This window comes from Lemur catta, chromosome X, assembly GCF_020740605.2.
Source record: "Lemur catta isolate mLemCat1 chromosome X, mLemCat1.pri, whole genome shotgun sequence".
In the NCBI taxonomy this organism is placed as follows: Eukaryota; Metazoa; Chordata; class Mammalia; order Primates; family Lemuridae; genus Lemur; species Lemur catta.
Window position 1 is genome coordinate 42,828,039 of NC_059155.1, and position 14,581 is coordinate 42,842,619.

At 37.6% G+C, this 14,581-nt stretch overlaps 1 protein-coding gene and 1 pseudogene across 2 annotated transcripts in view; one reads left to right on the plus strand and one right to left on the minus strand.

The window, feature by feature from the left end:
- Positions 1-14,581, minus strand: part of LOC123627971 (zinc finger protein 75D-like) — a 347,901-nt gene that overhangs the window by 66,190 nt on the left and 267,130 nt on the right. The window lies entirely within an intron of this gene.
- On the plus strand, positions 4,265-5,258 carry LOC123627972 (annotated as a pseudogene). The gene has a single exon (XR_006731558.1). The product of XR_006731558.1 is annotated as an ATP synthase subunit gamma, mitochondrial-like (transcript).

Sequence of the window (14,581 nt, forward strand, 5' to 3'; positions counted from 1 at the left end):
TGAAGAAAGCTTACAATATATATGGGATGATATCAAAATGGCCAGTTTATGAGTCATCCATGTTACACAGCAAGTAGAGAATAAAAAAGGGGTAGAAAGCTTATTTAAAGAAATAATATCAAAGAACTTTCCAAACCTGGAGCAAGATATACATATATCTAAATACAGGAAGGAATGAGGTCTCTATTCAGATTCAGTGCAAATAAGACTACCTTATGAAATTTTGTGATCAAATAGTCAAAGACAGAAAGAAAGAAAGGATTCTGAAAACAGCAAGAGAAAAGAAGCAGATCACATATGCGGCAGTTCTGATATGCCTAGCAGCAGACTTCTCAGCAGAGACCTTACTGGCCAGGAGAGAGTGGGATAATATATTCAAAGTACCAAAGGAAAAAGTCTGCCAAATAAGAATAATGTACTCAGAAATAAATTGGAGATAAAGACTTTCCCAGACAAACTACAGCTGAGAAAGTTACCCACGACTAGAAATGTCTGAGAAGAAATTCTAAGGAGAATTCTTTAGGCAGAAAGAAAAGAACATTAATGAGTAACACAAAAACATCTCAAAGTATACAACTCAGTGATAAAAGTAAGGACACAAGTTCAGAATACTGTAATCAGGTAATGGTGGTATCTAAATCACTTATATCTTTATATGATAGTTAAAAGAGAAAAGTAGTAAAAATACAATTACAGTAATTTGTTAACTGATTGGCAATATAAAAAGTTGTAAAATGTAAAATCAAAAATTCAAAATAGGGGATGAAGTGAAAGGGTAGAATTATTTTATTCTGTAATAAAAGTTGTTGTTATCAGCTTAAAATAACCTGTTATAACTATGTTTTTGTGAGCCTCATGAAGAAACAAACCTATAATATATACCCTAAATATAATATTCAAGAAATCAATATACAGCATTCGAAAAACAATTAACCTCAATGTAAGACAGTAAGGGACAAAGTAAGGAAGAAAAGATCTACAAAGTAATTAGGAAACGATAAAAAAATGGCAATAGTAAATCCTTACCTATAACTAATTACCTTACATATAAGTGGATTCAGTTTCTCAATTAAAATACATACAGTAGTTGAATGGATAAGAAAACATGACCTAACTATAAGGTGCCTATAAGAGACTCAATCCTCCTTAAAGGACACTCATAGACTAAGTGAAAGGATGAAAAGAGATATTCCATGTAAATAGAAATCAAAGGAAAATAGGAATAGCTATATTTATAAAAAATAAAATAGACTTTAAATCAAAAATTGTAAAAAGAGAACAAGAAGGTCATTATATAATGATGAAGGGGTCAATATACTAATTTCAATATATATGAACCCAACACAGGAGCACCTAAATATATAAAGCAAATATTAGTAGATCTAAAGGGAGACATAGTAAAGCAATATAACAACAGTAGGCGACTTCAACACCCCATTTTCAGCAATGGAGAGATCATCCAGACAGAAAATCAACAAAGAAATTTTGGATTTAAAGTGTACTCTAGATCACATGGACCTAACAGACATTGACAAAACATTGTATGAAACAAATGTAGAATACATATTCTTCTCAACTGCACATAGGAAATTCTCCAAGATAGATCATATGAGATCACAAAATAAGTCTCAAGAATTTTAAGAAGATTGAAATCATATTAAGTATCATTTCTGACCATAATGGTAAAATACTAGAAGTCAAAACCAGGAGAGTCTTTGGAAACTTTACAAATACATGGAAATTAAATAACATCCTCCTAAATAACCAATGGGCTAATAAAGAAACTCAAAAGGAAATTTAAAAATTTCTTGAGACAAACAAATATGGAAACACAACATTACAAAAACCTATGAGATACATCAAAAGCAGTTCTAAAGGGGGGGGGGGCCACGGGCAATATACATAACCTAAACTTTTGTACCCCCATAATTAGCTGAAAAAAATAGCTTTGAACTCACTCAACAGATAACTATAGAAAAAAATGCAGTTCTAAAAATGAAGTTCATACCAATGAACACGTTTGAAGCTCTGACTCAGGGGGAGGCAAGGGCAATATACGTTACCTAAACTTTTGTACCCCCACAATATGCCGAAATAAGAATAAAAAAACTTTAAAACAAGAAATAAATAACCAACTTAACATTGCACCTCAGATAACTAAAAAACAACAAAATATTTGACCCAAAATCAGGAGAAGGAAGGAAATAATAAAGGTTAGAGCAGAAATAAATGAAATAGAGATGAAAAGGCAACGCAAAAGATAAACAAAATAAAGAGTTTTTTAAAAAAAGCAGCAAAATAGACAAACCTTTAGCTATACTATAAAAGAGTGAAGACTCAAATAAATAAAATAGAAAATAATAAAGGAAACATTAAAACTGATATCACAGAAATAAAAAGCACCCTAAGAGACAATGATGAACAAATATATGCCAACAAAGTGGGTAACCTAGAAGAACTGGATGAATTTCTAAACACATATAACCTACCAAGATTGAATTATGAAGAAAATAGAAAATCTGAACAGACAAATAACCGGGAAGAAAATTGATTCAGTAATAAAAAGTATCCCATAAAAGAAAAGTCCAGGACTGGATGGCTTCACTGCTGAATTCTACCAAACATATACATAAGAATTAATGCCTATTCTTTAGAAACTATTCCAAAACAATAACCTGAAAAGAAACAAATATTTACAAATTCATTCTAGGATACCAGCATTACCCCGATATCAAAACTGGACAAGTAAATAATAAACAAAGAAAACTGTAAGCCAATATCCCTGATGAACATAGATGCAAAAGTCCTCAAAATATTATTAAACAGAATTCCGCAGCACATTAAAAAAATCATCTACCCTGATTAAGCAGGATTCATCCCCCGGATGTGAGGGAGGTTCAACATACACAAATCAATAAACATGAACATCACATTAAAGAATAAAGGCCTAAAGCTATATGATCATTTCAATAGACGTAGGAATAGCATTTGACAAAATTCAATATCCCTTCTGATAAAACTCAACAAATTATGTACAGAAAGAATGTACCTCAAAACAATAAATGCCATACATATGATAAATCCACAGCTAACAGCATATTGAATGAGGAAATGTTCCAAGCTTTTCCTCCAAGGTCTGGAACAAGACAAAAATGCCCAATTTCTCCACTTCCAGTCCCCATAGTGCCAGCCAGAGAAATTAGACAAGAGGAAAACATAAAAGGCATCCAAAAGGGAAAGGAAGAATTTACATTGATCTGTTTGCAGATGACATGCTTGTATATATACAAAAGTCTGAAGATTCCACCAAAAAACTATTAGATTTTATAAACAAATTCAGTAAAGTTCAAGATACACAATCAATCTACAAAAATCATAGCATTTCTGTACACTAGTTGTGAAATAGTTGGAAAAAAATCAAGAAAATAATCTCATTTACAATAGCTACACAAAAATAAAACACTTAGAGATGAATTTTGTTTCTTCTTTTTAGAGACAGGGTCTTGCTCTGTTGCCTGGGCTGGAATGCAGGAGTGCAATCATAGTTCAAGGCAGCCTCAAACTCCTAGGCTCAAGCAATCCTCCCTCCTCAGCCTCCTGAGTAGCCGGGACTACAGGTACACACTATCATGCCTGGATAATTTTTCTTATTTTTTGTAGAGACATGGTCTCACTATGCTTCTCAGGCTGGTCTTGAACTCCTGGTATCAAGTGATTCTCCTCTCTTAGCCTCCCAAAATACAGGAATTATAGGCATGAACCACCACACCCAGCCTACTTGGGGATAAATTTAACCAAGAGGTGAACAATCTCTACTCTGAAGACTATAAACTATTGATGAAAGAAATTGAAGAATACACAACTAAGTGGAAGGAAATCCCATGTTTATGGACTGGTAGAAGAAGTAGTGTTAAAATATCTATACTACCCAATGTGATCTACAGATTCAATGCAATCTCTATCAAGATACCAAGGACATTCTTCACACAAATAGAAAACACAATCCTAAAATTTGTATGAAACCACAAAAGATTCCAAGTAGCCCAACAATCCCATGACTGGATATATATCCAAGGGAAATGAAATCAGTATGTCAAAGACACATCTGCATTCCCATGTTTACTGCAGCACTATTCACAATATCCAAGATATGGAATCAACTTAAATGTTGCTCAAGAAATGAATGGATGCCTGTCTGACCGACCTTCAGCATGGCTGCTGTCACCATGTTCTCTCTCTTTTTTTTTTTTCTTTTTCTTTTTTCTTTTAATTTCAGCTCATCATGGGAGTACAAAAGCTCAGGTAATATACGTTTTCCATGTTCTCTTGGGTGGCCGTTGTGGGGGTCTCGGCCTGGGTGGGCCTTGCAGTTGCAATGGGTCCAAGTTCGAAATATGGCAACTTTGAAAGATATTACCAGGCGACTACAGCCCACCAAAAACATCCAGAAAACTACCAAGTCTTTGAAAATGGTAGCAGCAGCAAAATACGCCCGAGCTGAGAGGGAGCTAAAACCAGCTAAAGTGCACAGAATAGGATCTTTGGCTCTGTATGAAAAAGCTGATATTAAGGTGCCTGAAGACAAGAAGAACCACCTCCTTATAGGTGTGTCCTCAGATAAAGGACTTTGTGGTGCTATCCATTTCTTAGTTGCTAAGCAGATGAAAAATGAGGTAGCTACACTCACAGTGACTGGAAAAGAAGTTACGATTGTTGGAATTGGCAATAAAATCAGGGGCATACTCCACAGGACTCATTCTGACCAGTTTCTGGTGACATTCAAAGAAGTATGAAGAAAGACCTGTATTTTTTGAGATGCGTCAGTCATTGCCCTTGAGTTATTAAACTGTGGTTATGAGTTTGATGAAGGCTCTATCATCTTCAATCGGTTCAGGTCTGTCATCTCCTATAAGACAGAAGAGAAACCCATCTTCTCCCTTAATACCATTGCAAGTGCTGAGAGTATGAGTATCTACGATGATATTGATGCTGATGTGCTACAAAATTACCAAGAAAACAGTCTGGCCAACATCATCTACTACTCTTTGAAGGCGTCTACCACCAGTGAGCAAAGTGCTAGGATGACAGCCATGGACAACACCAGCAAGAACACTTCTGAGATAACTGATAAATTGACTTTGACATTCAACTGCACCCCCCAAGCTGTCATCACAAAAGAGTTGATTGAAATTATCTCTGGTGCTGCAGCTCTGGATTAATGAAAATCAAGTTCCATCCTCACATAAGAAGTAAAGAAGGGAAATTCAGCCAACTGACTTGTTTTTAACTTACCGCTGTTTTGTCAGAAGAAGTTGTTGCTCCATTGTTTGAATTACTGAAGACAGCAAGATATTTGTAAATTATCTTACAATAAACAACTTAAAATAAGAAAAAAAAGAGAAATGAATGGATAAATAAAATATGACATATACACAATGGAGTACTATTCAACCATAAAAAAGAAAGAAATACGGTCATTTGCAACAACATGGATGAACCTGGAGTACATCATGTTAAGTAAAATAAGCCAGACAGAAAGACAAATACTGTATGATCTCACTCATGTGGAATCTAAAAATGTTGAACTCATAGAAGTGGAGAGTTGAATGGTAGTTACCAGAAGCTTGTGTGTTTACAGGGAATGGAGGGATGGGAAGATATTTGTCAAAGGATATATAATTACAGTTAGATAGGAGGAATATTTTTAATATGTCCAGAATAAGCAAATATACAGACACTGAAAGTAAATAAGTAATCACTTGGGGCTGGGTGGAAGCAATGAGGAGGATATGCGAAGAAGGGAGGAGGAAGAGGGAATGATTACTAACTGTTATAGGGCTTCCTTGTTGGGTGATGAAAATGTTCTAAAATTGTTTGTGGTTCTGTTAACAAACTAAGAAAACATTGTATTGTATACTTTAAATGGGTCAAGTGCATGGTATATGAATTATATCTCAATAAACCTGTACAAATATTAATCACATAAAACAATGAAAAAGGATGGCATTGGAGAAAATAATACAAAAGACTTCATATACTAATTTTCTTAAGAAAGATCTAATTTTACTAACATAGTAATAGCTGTAATGTCCCTATTGTATAAATAGCTCTAAGTAAAGAATATTAGTGTAATCTCACTAAGATTTAAAGAAGTTCCAAATAAAATCGTGAAACTGCTTTTCAATTCTCATATGTGCAAAGATTCCGGATAATATTTCTGCCCTTGACAATATGGGCAAATGGGCAGTTATTAGAGCCCAGTGCTGAGAGAATCAGTTAGTATAATATAAATAAAGGATAATTTGATGATAGCCATTGAAATGATAAATATTAATATTTGGACTGAGGTGCTATTTGCTAGACTCTGTAAATCTACAAAAGTCATTGAACTATACTCTTAAGAGAACTTTGTGGTATGTAAATTACACCTCAATAACTTCATTTTAAAATGTTTAAAATGTAAAAGTACAGACTTTACCAGTATACAATATATAGATGTAATAATTCAACTTGTAACCTCTAAATCTATCAAAATTTTATAAAAAGACAGAAAATGAAGAAATGTAAATAAAATAAAATAAAATAAAATGTTTAAAATTCATGTCATTTGACATAGTAATTTCACTATTATGAATGTATACTAAAGAAAATGTTTTTTACCTGAAAAAAGCAAGTGTACGATTACATAGAGTCTAATTATTATCATTTTTAACCATATTTTATACATACTAGAACAGAGAAACAATTTTTACATTTTAAAACAGAAATCACCACAAATATTAGAGCAGAACAGCTTACAGCTTTACGGGAGTGGGACTTCAAATTCCAATCTACATTCACTCTACAGGTCACATTAGGGTGTTGGATTAACAAAAGAAAGGAAAGACTGAAGGAGAATAAGAGACAGACTTTATATATGGTAGCTCTAGGGAAAAGAAGATGGATGACCAGCGACACTGGCTCCCAGATCGTCTCAGAAAGAAGGAAAAGTTTTAGATAAAAAACAAAACAAAACAAACAAACAAAAAAAACACCATAGATTCTGATTCTGAGGGAAATGTGCCAGAATGAACCAGAGATTCCATGGGAAGAAGGTGCAGAGCAGAATTAGAAGGAGCAAGACATCAGCAGAGATCAACCCACAAGAGGCTTGGAGCCAGCAGAAAGGGTAGGTGGGGGTTTTGTTTCTCCTTCCCTCACACCTCTGGAAGTCAGTGGGCTCCTGAACTGCTGGAGAGCCTTTCTACCCTCATGAGTCCAAGGGCTGCTGCCGCCAGTGAACTGGGAGCTTCATGAGGACAAAGCACCAGGCTGCCAGCCCCCTTCTCAACACCGCAGACCCTAGCTGAGACAGTAGGTGCCATATTGCTTCTCCACCCACTATGCATCTTTGTCCTTCCCAAGTAGCTTCAGCTCCTCAGTTTTTGCCTTGCTAGTTCCCACACAAACATTTCCCAACTCCTGCTCAGACTGCCTGAGCCAAAGGGGCCGATGGATCCCAGGGGGATCTGTGTGACCCCAGAGCGTGGACATATTGGGTGGGCTGCCATTTAGAGAGAGGGACAGAGATGACCAGAGTGTTAGCTGTAGTCCAACCAGATCCTTTTCTTCCCCTGCCCCTCCCCCACCTGATGCTACCAAGAGGTATGACTTAGCTGAACCTCTCAGAAGTGCCTGCTTCCCCTCTGTTGGTTAGCCTACCACACTAAGGCTTCCACAGAGAGTGGGGCTCACACCTTTCCTCTTAAAGATGTGCAGAAGGTGCAGAGCTATAGGGTGCCAGGCAGGTCCCCAGGGGACTCCATCCCCTGGTCCCCTTCCCAGTTGTGAACACTGAGTTCTTCCCCAGACGCAAGAGCATGGACCTTGGGGAAATTGGGACAGGGTAGACCTTTGCACATGGGAGCTGCAGCAGCTGGGGCACTGAGCAAGCGAGGGCACTGCCTCCTCCCCCTAGCCAGAGTCTTTCCTGAAGAAAGAGACAGAAACCACACATCTAAAGGAAAAACCAAAAGACAGAGGGAAAAAAAAGAGAAAGAGAGACTTTCTCCTTGAAAATAGTGTGAATCCTGCCGACTAACTGAAAGTCCACAACACAGTGATTAACTTGCCAAACCAGTCTTAGGTCAAGCTAATCCTCTGGGGGTGGACACATCAGAAGCAGTCCCCCAAGTAAGATAGAAAAAACTCTAAACAACACACAGTAGTCCCCCCCTCTGGATAAAGGAAGCAACATACCTAGATTGTTTCACAGCCTAAGAACAGAGTACAAGGCATGCTGTTAGCCAGACTAAAACTGTGAGAAAAGATCTAACGATAGCTCCAGATGGGAAGGGCTCAGCGGAAAAATATGGAGACCACAAAGAACCAAATGGAAACCTCGCCCCCAAAGAGAAATACCAGCTCTCCTCCTATTGGCACAAACCAAATTCAGAATAACAACATGTTACAGGAAGAATTTCAGTTATGGATTATAAATAAGCTGAATAATATACAAGAAAAAATAGATAACCAACACAAAGAAACCGCAAAAACGATCCAGGATTTGGAAGAAAAATTCACTAAGGAAAAAGAAATATTGAAGAAAAACCAAAGTGAACTTCTAGAAATGAAGAATTTATTCAGGGAGCTACAAAAAACAGTGAAAAGTCTCAAGAACAGGGTAGATCAAACAGAAGAAAGAATCTCAGAGATTGAAGATAACTCTTTCCAATTAAATAAGTCAGTCACAGAGATAGAGCAAAGAAATAAGAAAAAAGATCAGAGTCTACAAGAAATGTGGGATTATGTGAAGAAGCCTAACGTGAGAGTCATCGGCATCCCTGAGGGTGAAGAAGATAATAAGCAAGGGCTGGATAAACTATTTGAAGATATAAGAGAGGAAAATTTCCCAGGCCTTGCCAAAACTCTATATATACATTTTCAACAAGCTCAAAGAACCCCTGGGAGATTCAAAGAAAACAGGAAAACACCACACCACGTAGTCATCAGACTGACCAAAATATCCACTAAAGCGACCCTTCTTTGAGCTGTAAGGAAAAAGAAACAAGTAACATACAAAGGGATGCCCATTAGAATTATGCCAGATTTCTCAACTGAAACTTGACAAGCAAGAAGAAGTTGGGGCCCCATTCTCAATCTTCTGAAACAGAATAATGCCCAGCCTAGAATCTTGTACCCAGCTAAGCTAAGCTTCGTATTTGAAGGAGGAATTAAGACATTCTCAGATAAACAAGGACTGAGTGAATTCACCAAGACAAGACCACCCCTCCAAGAAGTATTCAAAAGAGAGTTACACACAGATCAACTCAACAAAGACCCACAAACGTAACACCACCCAAGAGCTAAAGATCAAATTCCAGCCACCAAATGGCTCAAGAGGGAAAATATAGCAATGAAGTTCTACCCAACAAGATGAACAGAAATCTGTCCCACTTATCAGTTCTCTCACTAAATGTCAATGGTCTGAATTCCTCAGTCAAGAGACATAGACTGGGTCAATGGATAAAAAAAAACAAACCAAGTATCTGCTGTCTACAGGAAACTCACCTAACCTGCAAAGATGCATTTAGACTGAAAACAAAAGGATGGAAATCGATATTTCAAGCAAACGGTAGCCAAAAGAAAGCTGGTGTGGCAGTTTTAACTTCAAATAACTTAGTCTTTAAACCAACAAAAGTAATAAAGACAAAGACGGTTACTACATACTGGTGAAAGGCACAATTCAACAAGAAGACATAACCATACTTAATATATATGCACCCAGTCTAGGCGCACCCAGATTCATAAAGCAAACCCTAATTGATCTGACCCAAATGATAGACAAAATACTGTAATAGCTGGAGACGTTAACACCTCACTGACAGCACAGGACAGATCCTCCAAGCAGAAAATAAGCAAAGAAATAGTAGATTTAAAAAGAGTGCTAGAACAAATGGGCCTGACTGACATTTACAGGACATTCTACCTGAAATACACTGAATATACATTCTTCTCATCAGCTGACGAGACATTCTCTAAGATTGACCATATCCTAGGACATAAAGCATGTCTTAAAAAATTCAAAAAAGAAATCATACCACGAATCTTCTCAGATCACAGTGGAATAAAAATAATAATGAACTCGAACAGGAACTCTCATTCCTACGCAAAGTCATGGAAGCTAAACAATGTTCTCCTGAACAACAATTTTGTAAAGGAAGAAATCAAATCAGAAATCAAAACATTCTTTTAATTAAATGAAAAAGGAGACATAACTTATCAAAATCTATGGGACACAGCAAAAGCAGTCCTGAGAGGAAAATTCGTTTCCATAAATGCCTATTTCAAAAAGACAGAAAACTTACAAATAGACAACTTAATGAATAGACACAAAGAGCTGGAGAAAGAAGAACAGACTGACCCCAAACACAGCAGAAGGCGAGAAATTATTAAGATCAAATCAGAATTAAATGAAAAGGACAACAAAAATACTACAAGGGAAATTAATAAAACAAGAAGTTGGTTCTTTGAAAAGATTAATAAAATATACACACCACTGGGTAGACTACCCAGCAGCAGAAAAGAAAAATCTCTAATAACTTCCATTAGGAACATGAAAGGAGAAATCACAACCGATGCCACAGAGATATATGACATAATTTATGAATTTTACAAACATCTTTATGCACACAAATTGGAAAATGAGGAGGAAATGGAGAAATTTTTAGAAGCACACAGCCTTCCCAAGCTCAATCAGGAGAAATAGAATTCCTGAATAGACCAATATCAAGAACTGAAATTGAAACAGCAATAAAAAACCTTCCCCAAAAGAAAAGCCCTGGTTCATATGGGTTCACACCCGAATTTTACCATACCTAAAAATGATACAAGCCATATATGGCAAGCCCACAGCCAACACCATACTGAATGGGGAAAAATTGAAAGCATTCCCACTCAGAAGTGGAACCAGACAAGGCTGCCCACTGTCCCCATTACTTTTACACATAGTATTGGAAGTCCTTGTGAGAGCTATCAGGCAAGAGATCAAGGGTGTCCAAATAGGGACAGAAGAGATCAAACTCTCACTCTTCCCTGATGATATGATGTTGTATCTGGAAAACCCCAAGCACTCAACCAAGAGACTCCTGGAATTAATTAATGAATTCAGTAAAGTGTCAGGTTACAAAATCAATACACACAAATAAGAGGCATTCATATATGCCAATAACATTCAATTGGAGAACCAAATTAAGGACTCAATACCCTTCAAAACAGCAACAAAAAAAAATAAAATATTTAGGTATATATTTAACTAAAGAAGTAAAGTACTTCTATAGAGAGAACTATGGAACACTGAGGAAGGAAATTGCAGAACACGTAAATAGGTGGAAAACCATACCATGCTCGTGGATTGGAAGAATCAACATTGTTAAAATGTCTATACTACCCAAAGTAATCTATAGATTCAATGCAATTCCTATTAAATTACCAACATCATTTTTCACAGATTTAGAAAAAATAATTATACACTTTGTATGGAATCAGAGAAGACCCCGTATACCAAAAGCAACTTTAAGCAATAAAAACAAAATGGGAGGCATTAATTTGCCAGTCCTCAAACTATACTACAAAGCTTTGGTTCTTTAAACTGCCTGGTACTGACACAAGGGCAGGGACACAGCCCAGTGGAACAGAACAGAAACTCCAAATATAAAACCATCCTCATATAGCCATCTAATCTTTGACAAAATAGACAAAAACATACTCTGGGGAGAACAATCTCTATTCAATAAATGGTGCTGGGAAAACTGTATAGCCACATGTAGAAGACTGAAACAGGACTCACGGATTTCACCTTTCACAAAAATCAAATCACGGTGGATAACAGATTTAAACCTTAAATGGGAAACGATTAGAATTCTAGAAGAAAATGTAGGAAAGACTCTTACAGACATTGGCGTAGGCAAAGAATTTATGAAGAAAACCCCTAAGGCAATCACAGCAACAACAATAATAAACCAATGGGACCTGATTAAATTAAAACGCTTCTGCACAGCCAAAGAAACAGTGACGAAAATAAAGACACAGCCTACAGAATCGGAAAAAATTTTCGCAAACTACACATCAGATAAAAGACTGATAACAAGAATCTATTTAGAACTCAGGAAAATCAGCAAGAAAAAATCCAACAATCCTATCCAAAAGTGGGCAAATGACATGAATAGAAATTTTTCAAAAGAAGATATAAGAATGGCTAACAGACCGGCAGGCACGCGGTCGCCATCTTGAGTCCCACAGCATAGCCGCAGTGGATCTATAGGGGGCCGCGCAGTTCCCCGCACAGCTCCCTTTTATAGTCCGTGACACCACGCCAAGAGCTGTGGCTCTGTGAGAACTGTGTGGATGGGAGACAGCAGCAGGAAAGAGCTTGGACTGTGCGGGATGCCTGTGGTATGCAGCAATTAACGGGAAAAGGGGCAGGGCTATGCCAAGGCGAGGGACCGCGATCCTGAAATGTTAAAGTGGTTTTTTTTTTCTTTCTTTTTCTTTCTTTTTTTCTCTTTTTCTTCTCTGGTGGCCCCCCAGCTGGGGAGCTGCTGTTGGCTCTGGCATCTGCCGAGCTCTGAATATTCCCCCCCAGTGCCGGTGACCGATGGTCGTGTGGTCACCATCTTGGGTCCCAAAGCGTAGCCGCTGCTGATCCATAGGGGGCCTCATGGATCTGCGCACGGCTCCCTTTTATAGTCTGTGACCCCCCGCCAAGAGCTGTAGCTCTGTGTGAACTCTGTGGATGGGAGAAATCAGCAGGAAAGAGCTAAGACTCTTAGTCACGGAATAACAGGTTTATTTTGTTGTTGCTGTTGTTTCTTTTTTTTTTTCTCTTTTTCTTTTTCCTTTTATTCATATTGGTTTTTTAAAATATTATTTTTTTATTATTATTAGTGTTTTTTTCTCTCATTTTTGTTTTCTTTTTCTTATTATTCATATATTTTTAAAAATATTATTATATTTTATTATTATTTGTGCTTTTTGTTTTTGTTTGTTTGTTTTTTGTTTTTTGTTTCTCTTTTCCTTTTTAATTTTGTTTGTTTGTTTTTTGTTTTTTGTTTTTCTTTTTCTTTTTCTTTTATTGGTTTTTTTTTTTTTTTTCGTTTCTCCTTTTCGGTGGCCCTCTAGCTCAGAATCTACTGTATACTACTGAGCTCTCCAGGCCCGCAGCTCTGGTTCCTAACGGACTCTGAACATTCCCCCCCAGTGCCGGTGATCTGCAGGTGGCCAGCCGCCATTGTGGGGTCCAAGGCCTAGCTGCTGCATTATCATAGGGTGCCAGGCGCCTCCCCAGGGGGCTCCATCCCCTGGTCCGTGGACCCTCTCCAGGTCCCCTTCCCAGGTGTGAACACTGAGTGCTTCCCCAGACGAAAGAGTGTGGAGCCTGGACCTTGGGGACCTTGGGGACATTGGGACAGGGTAGACCTTTGCCCGTGGGAGCTGAAGCAACTGGGACACAGAGAGAGTGAGGGCACTGCCTCCTCCCCCTAGCCAGTGTCTTTCCTGTGGAAAGAGACAGAAACCACACATCTAGAAGAAGAACCAAAAGACAAGGGAAAAAAAAGGGAAAAAAAGAGAGGGGGAGAGAGAGAGAGAGAGAGAGAGAGAGACTTTCTGCTTGCAAATAGTGTGAATCCTGCCTGCTAACTGAAAGTCCACAAAATAGTGACTTAAATTGCCAAACTGGTCTTACATCAAGCCAACCCTGTGGGGGTGGACCCATCAGAAGCAGTCCCCCAACTGAGATAGAAAAAACTCTAAACAACACACAACAGTCTCCCCCTCTGGATAAAGGAAGCAACACACCTAGATTGCTTCACAGCCTAAGAACAGAGTACAAGGTGTGCTGTTACACAGACTAAAGCTGTGAGAAAAGATATAACGATAGAGCCACATGGGAAGGGCTCAGCAGAAAAATATGAGGAGCACAAAGAACCAAACGGAAACCTCGCCCCCAAAGAGAAATACCAACTCTCCTCCAATTGGCACAAGTCAGATTCAGAATAACAGCATATTACCGGAAGAATTTCGGTTATGGATTATAAATAAGCTGAATAATATACAAGAAAAAATAGATAACCAACACAAAGAAACCACAAAAACAATCCAGGATTTGGAAGAAAAATTCACTAAGGAAAAAGAAATACTGAAGAAAAACCAAACTGAACTCCTAGAAATGAAGAATTTATCCAGGGAGCTACAAAACACAGTGGAAAGTCTCAAGAACAGGGTAGATCAAACAGAAGAAAGAATCTCAGAGATAGAAGATAACTCTTTCCAATTAAATAAGTCAGTCACAAAGATAGAGCAAAGAAATAAGAAAAAAGATCAGAGTGTACAAGAAATGTGGGATTATGTGAAGAAGTCTAATGTGAGAGTTATCGGCATACCTGAGGGTGAAAAGATAATAAGCAAGGGCTGGATGAACTATTTGAAGTCATAATAGAGGAAAATATCCCAGGGCTTGCCAAAACTCTAGACATACAGGTTCAAGAACCTCAAAGAACCCCTGGTAGATTCATAGCAAATAAAAAAACACCACATCACGTAG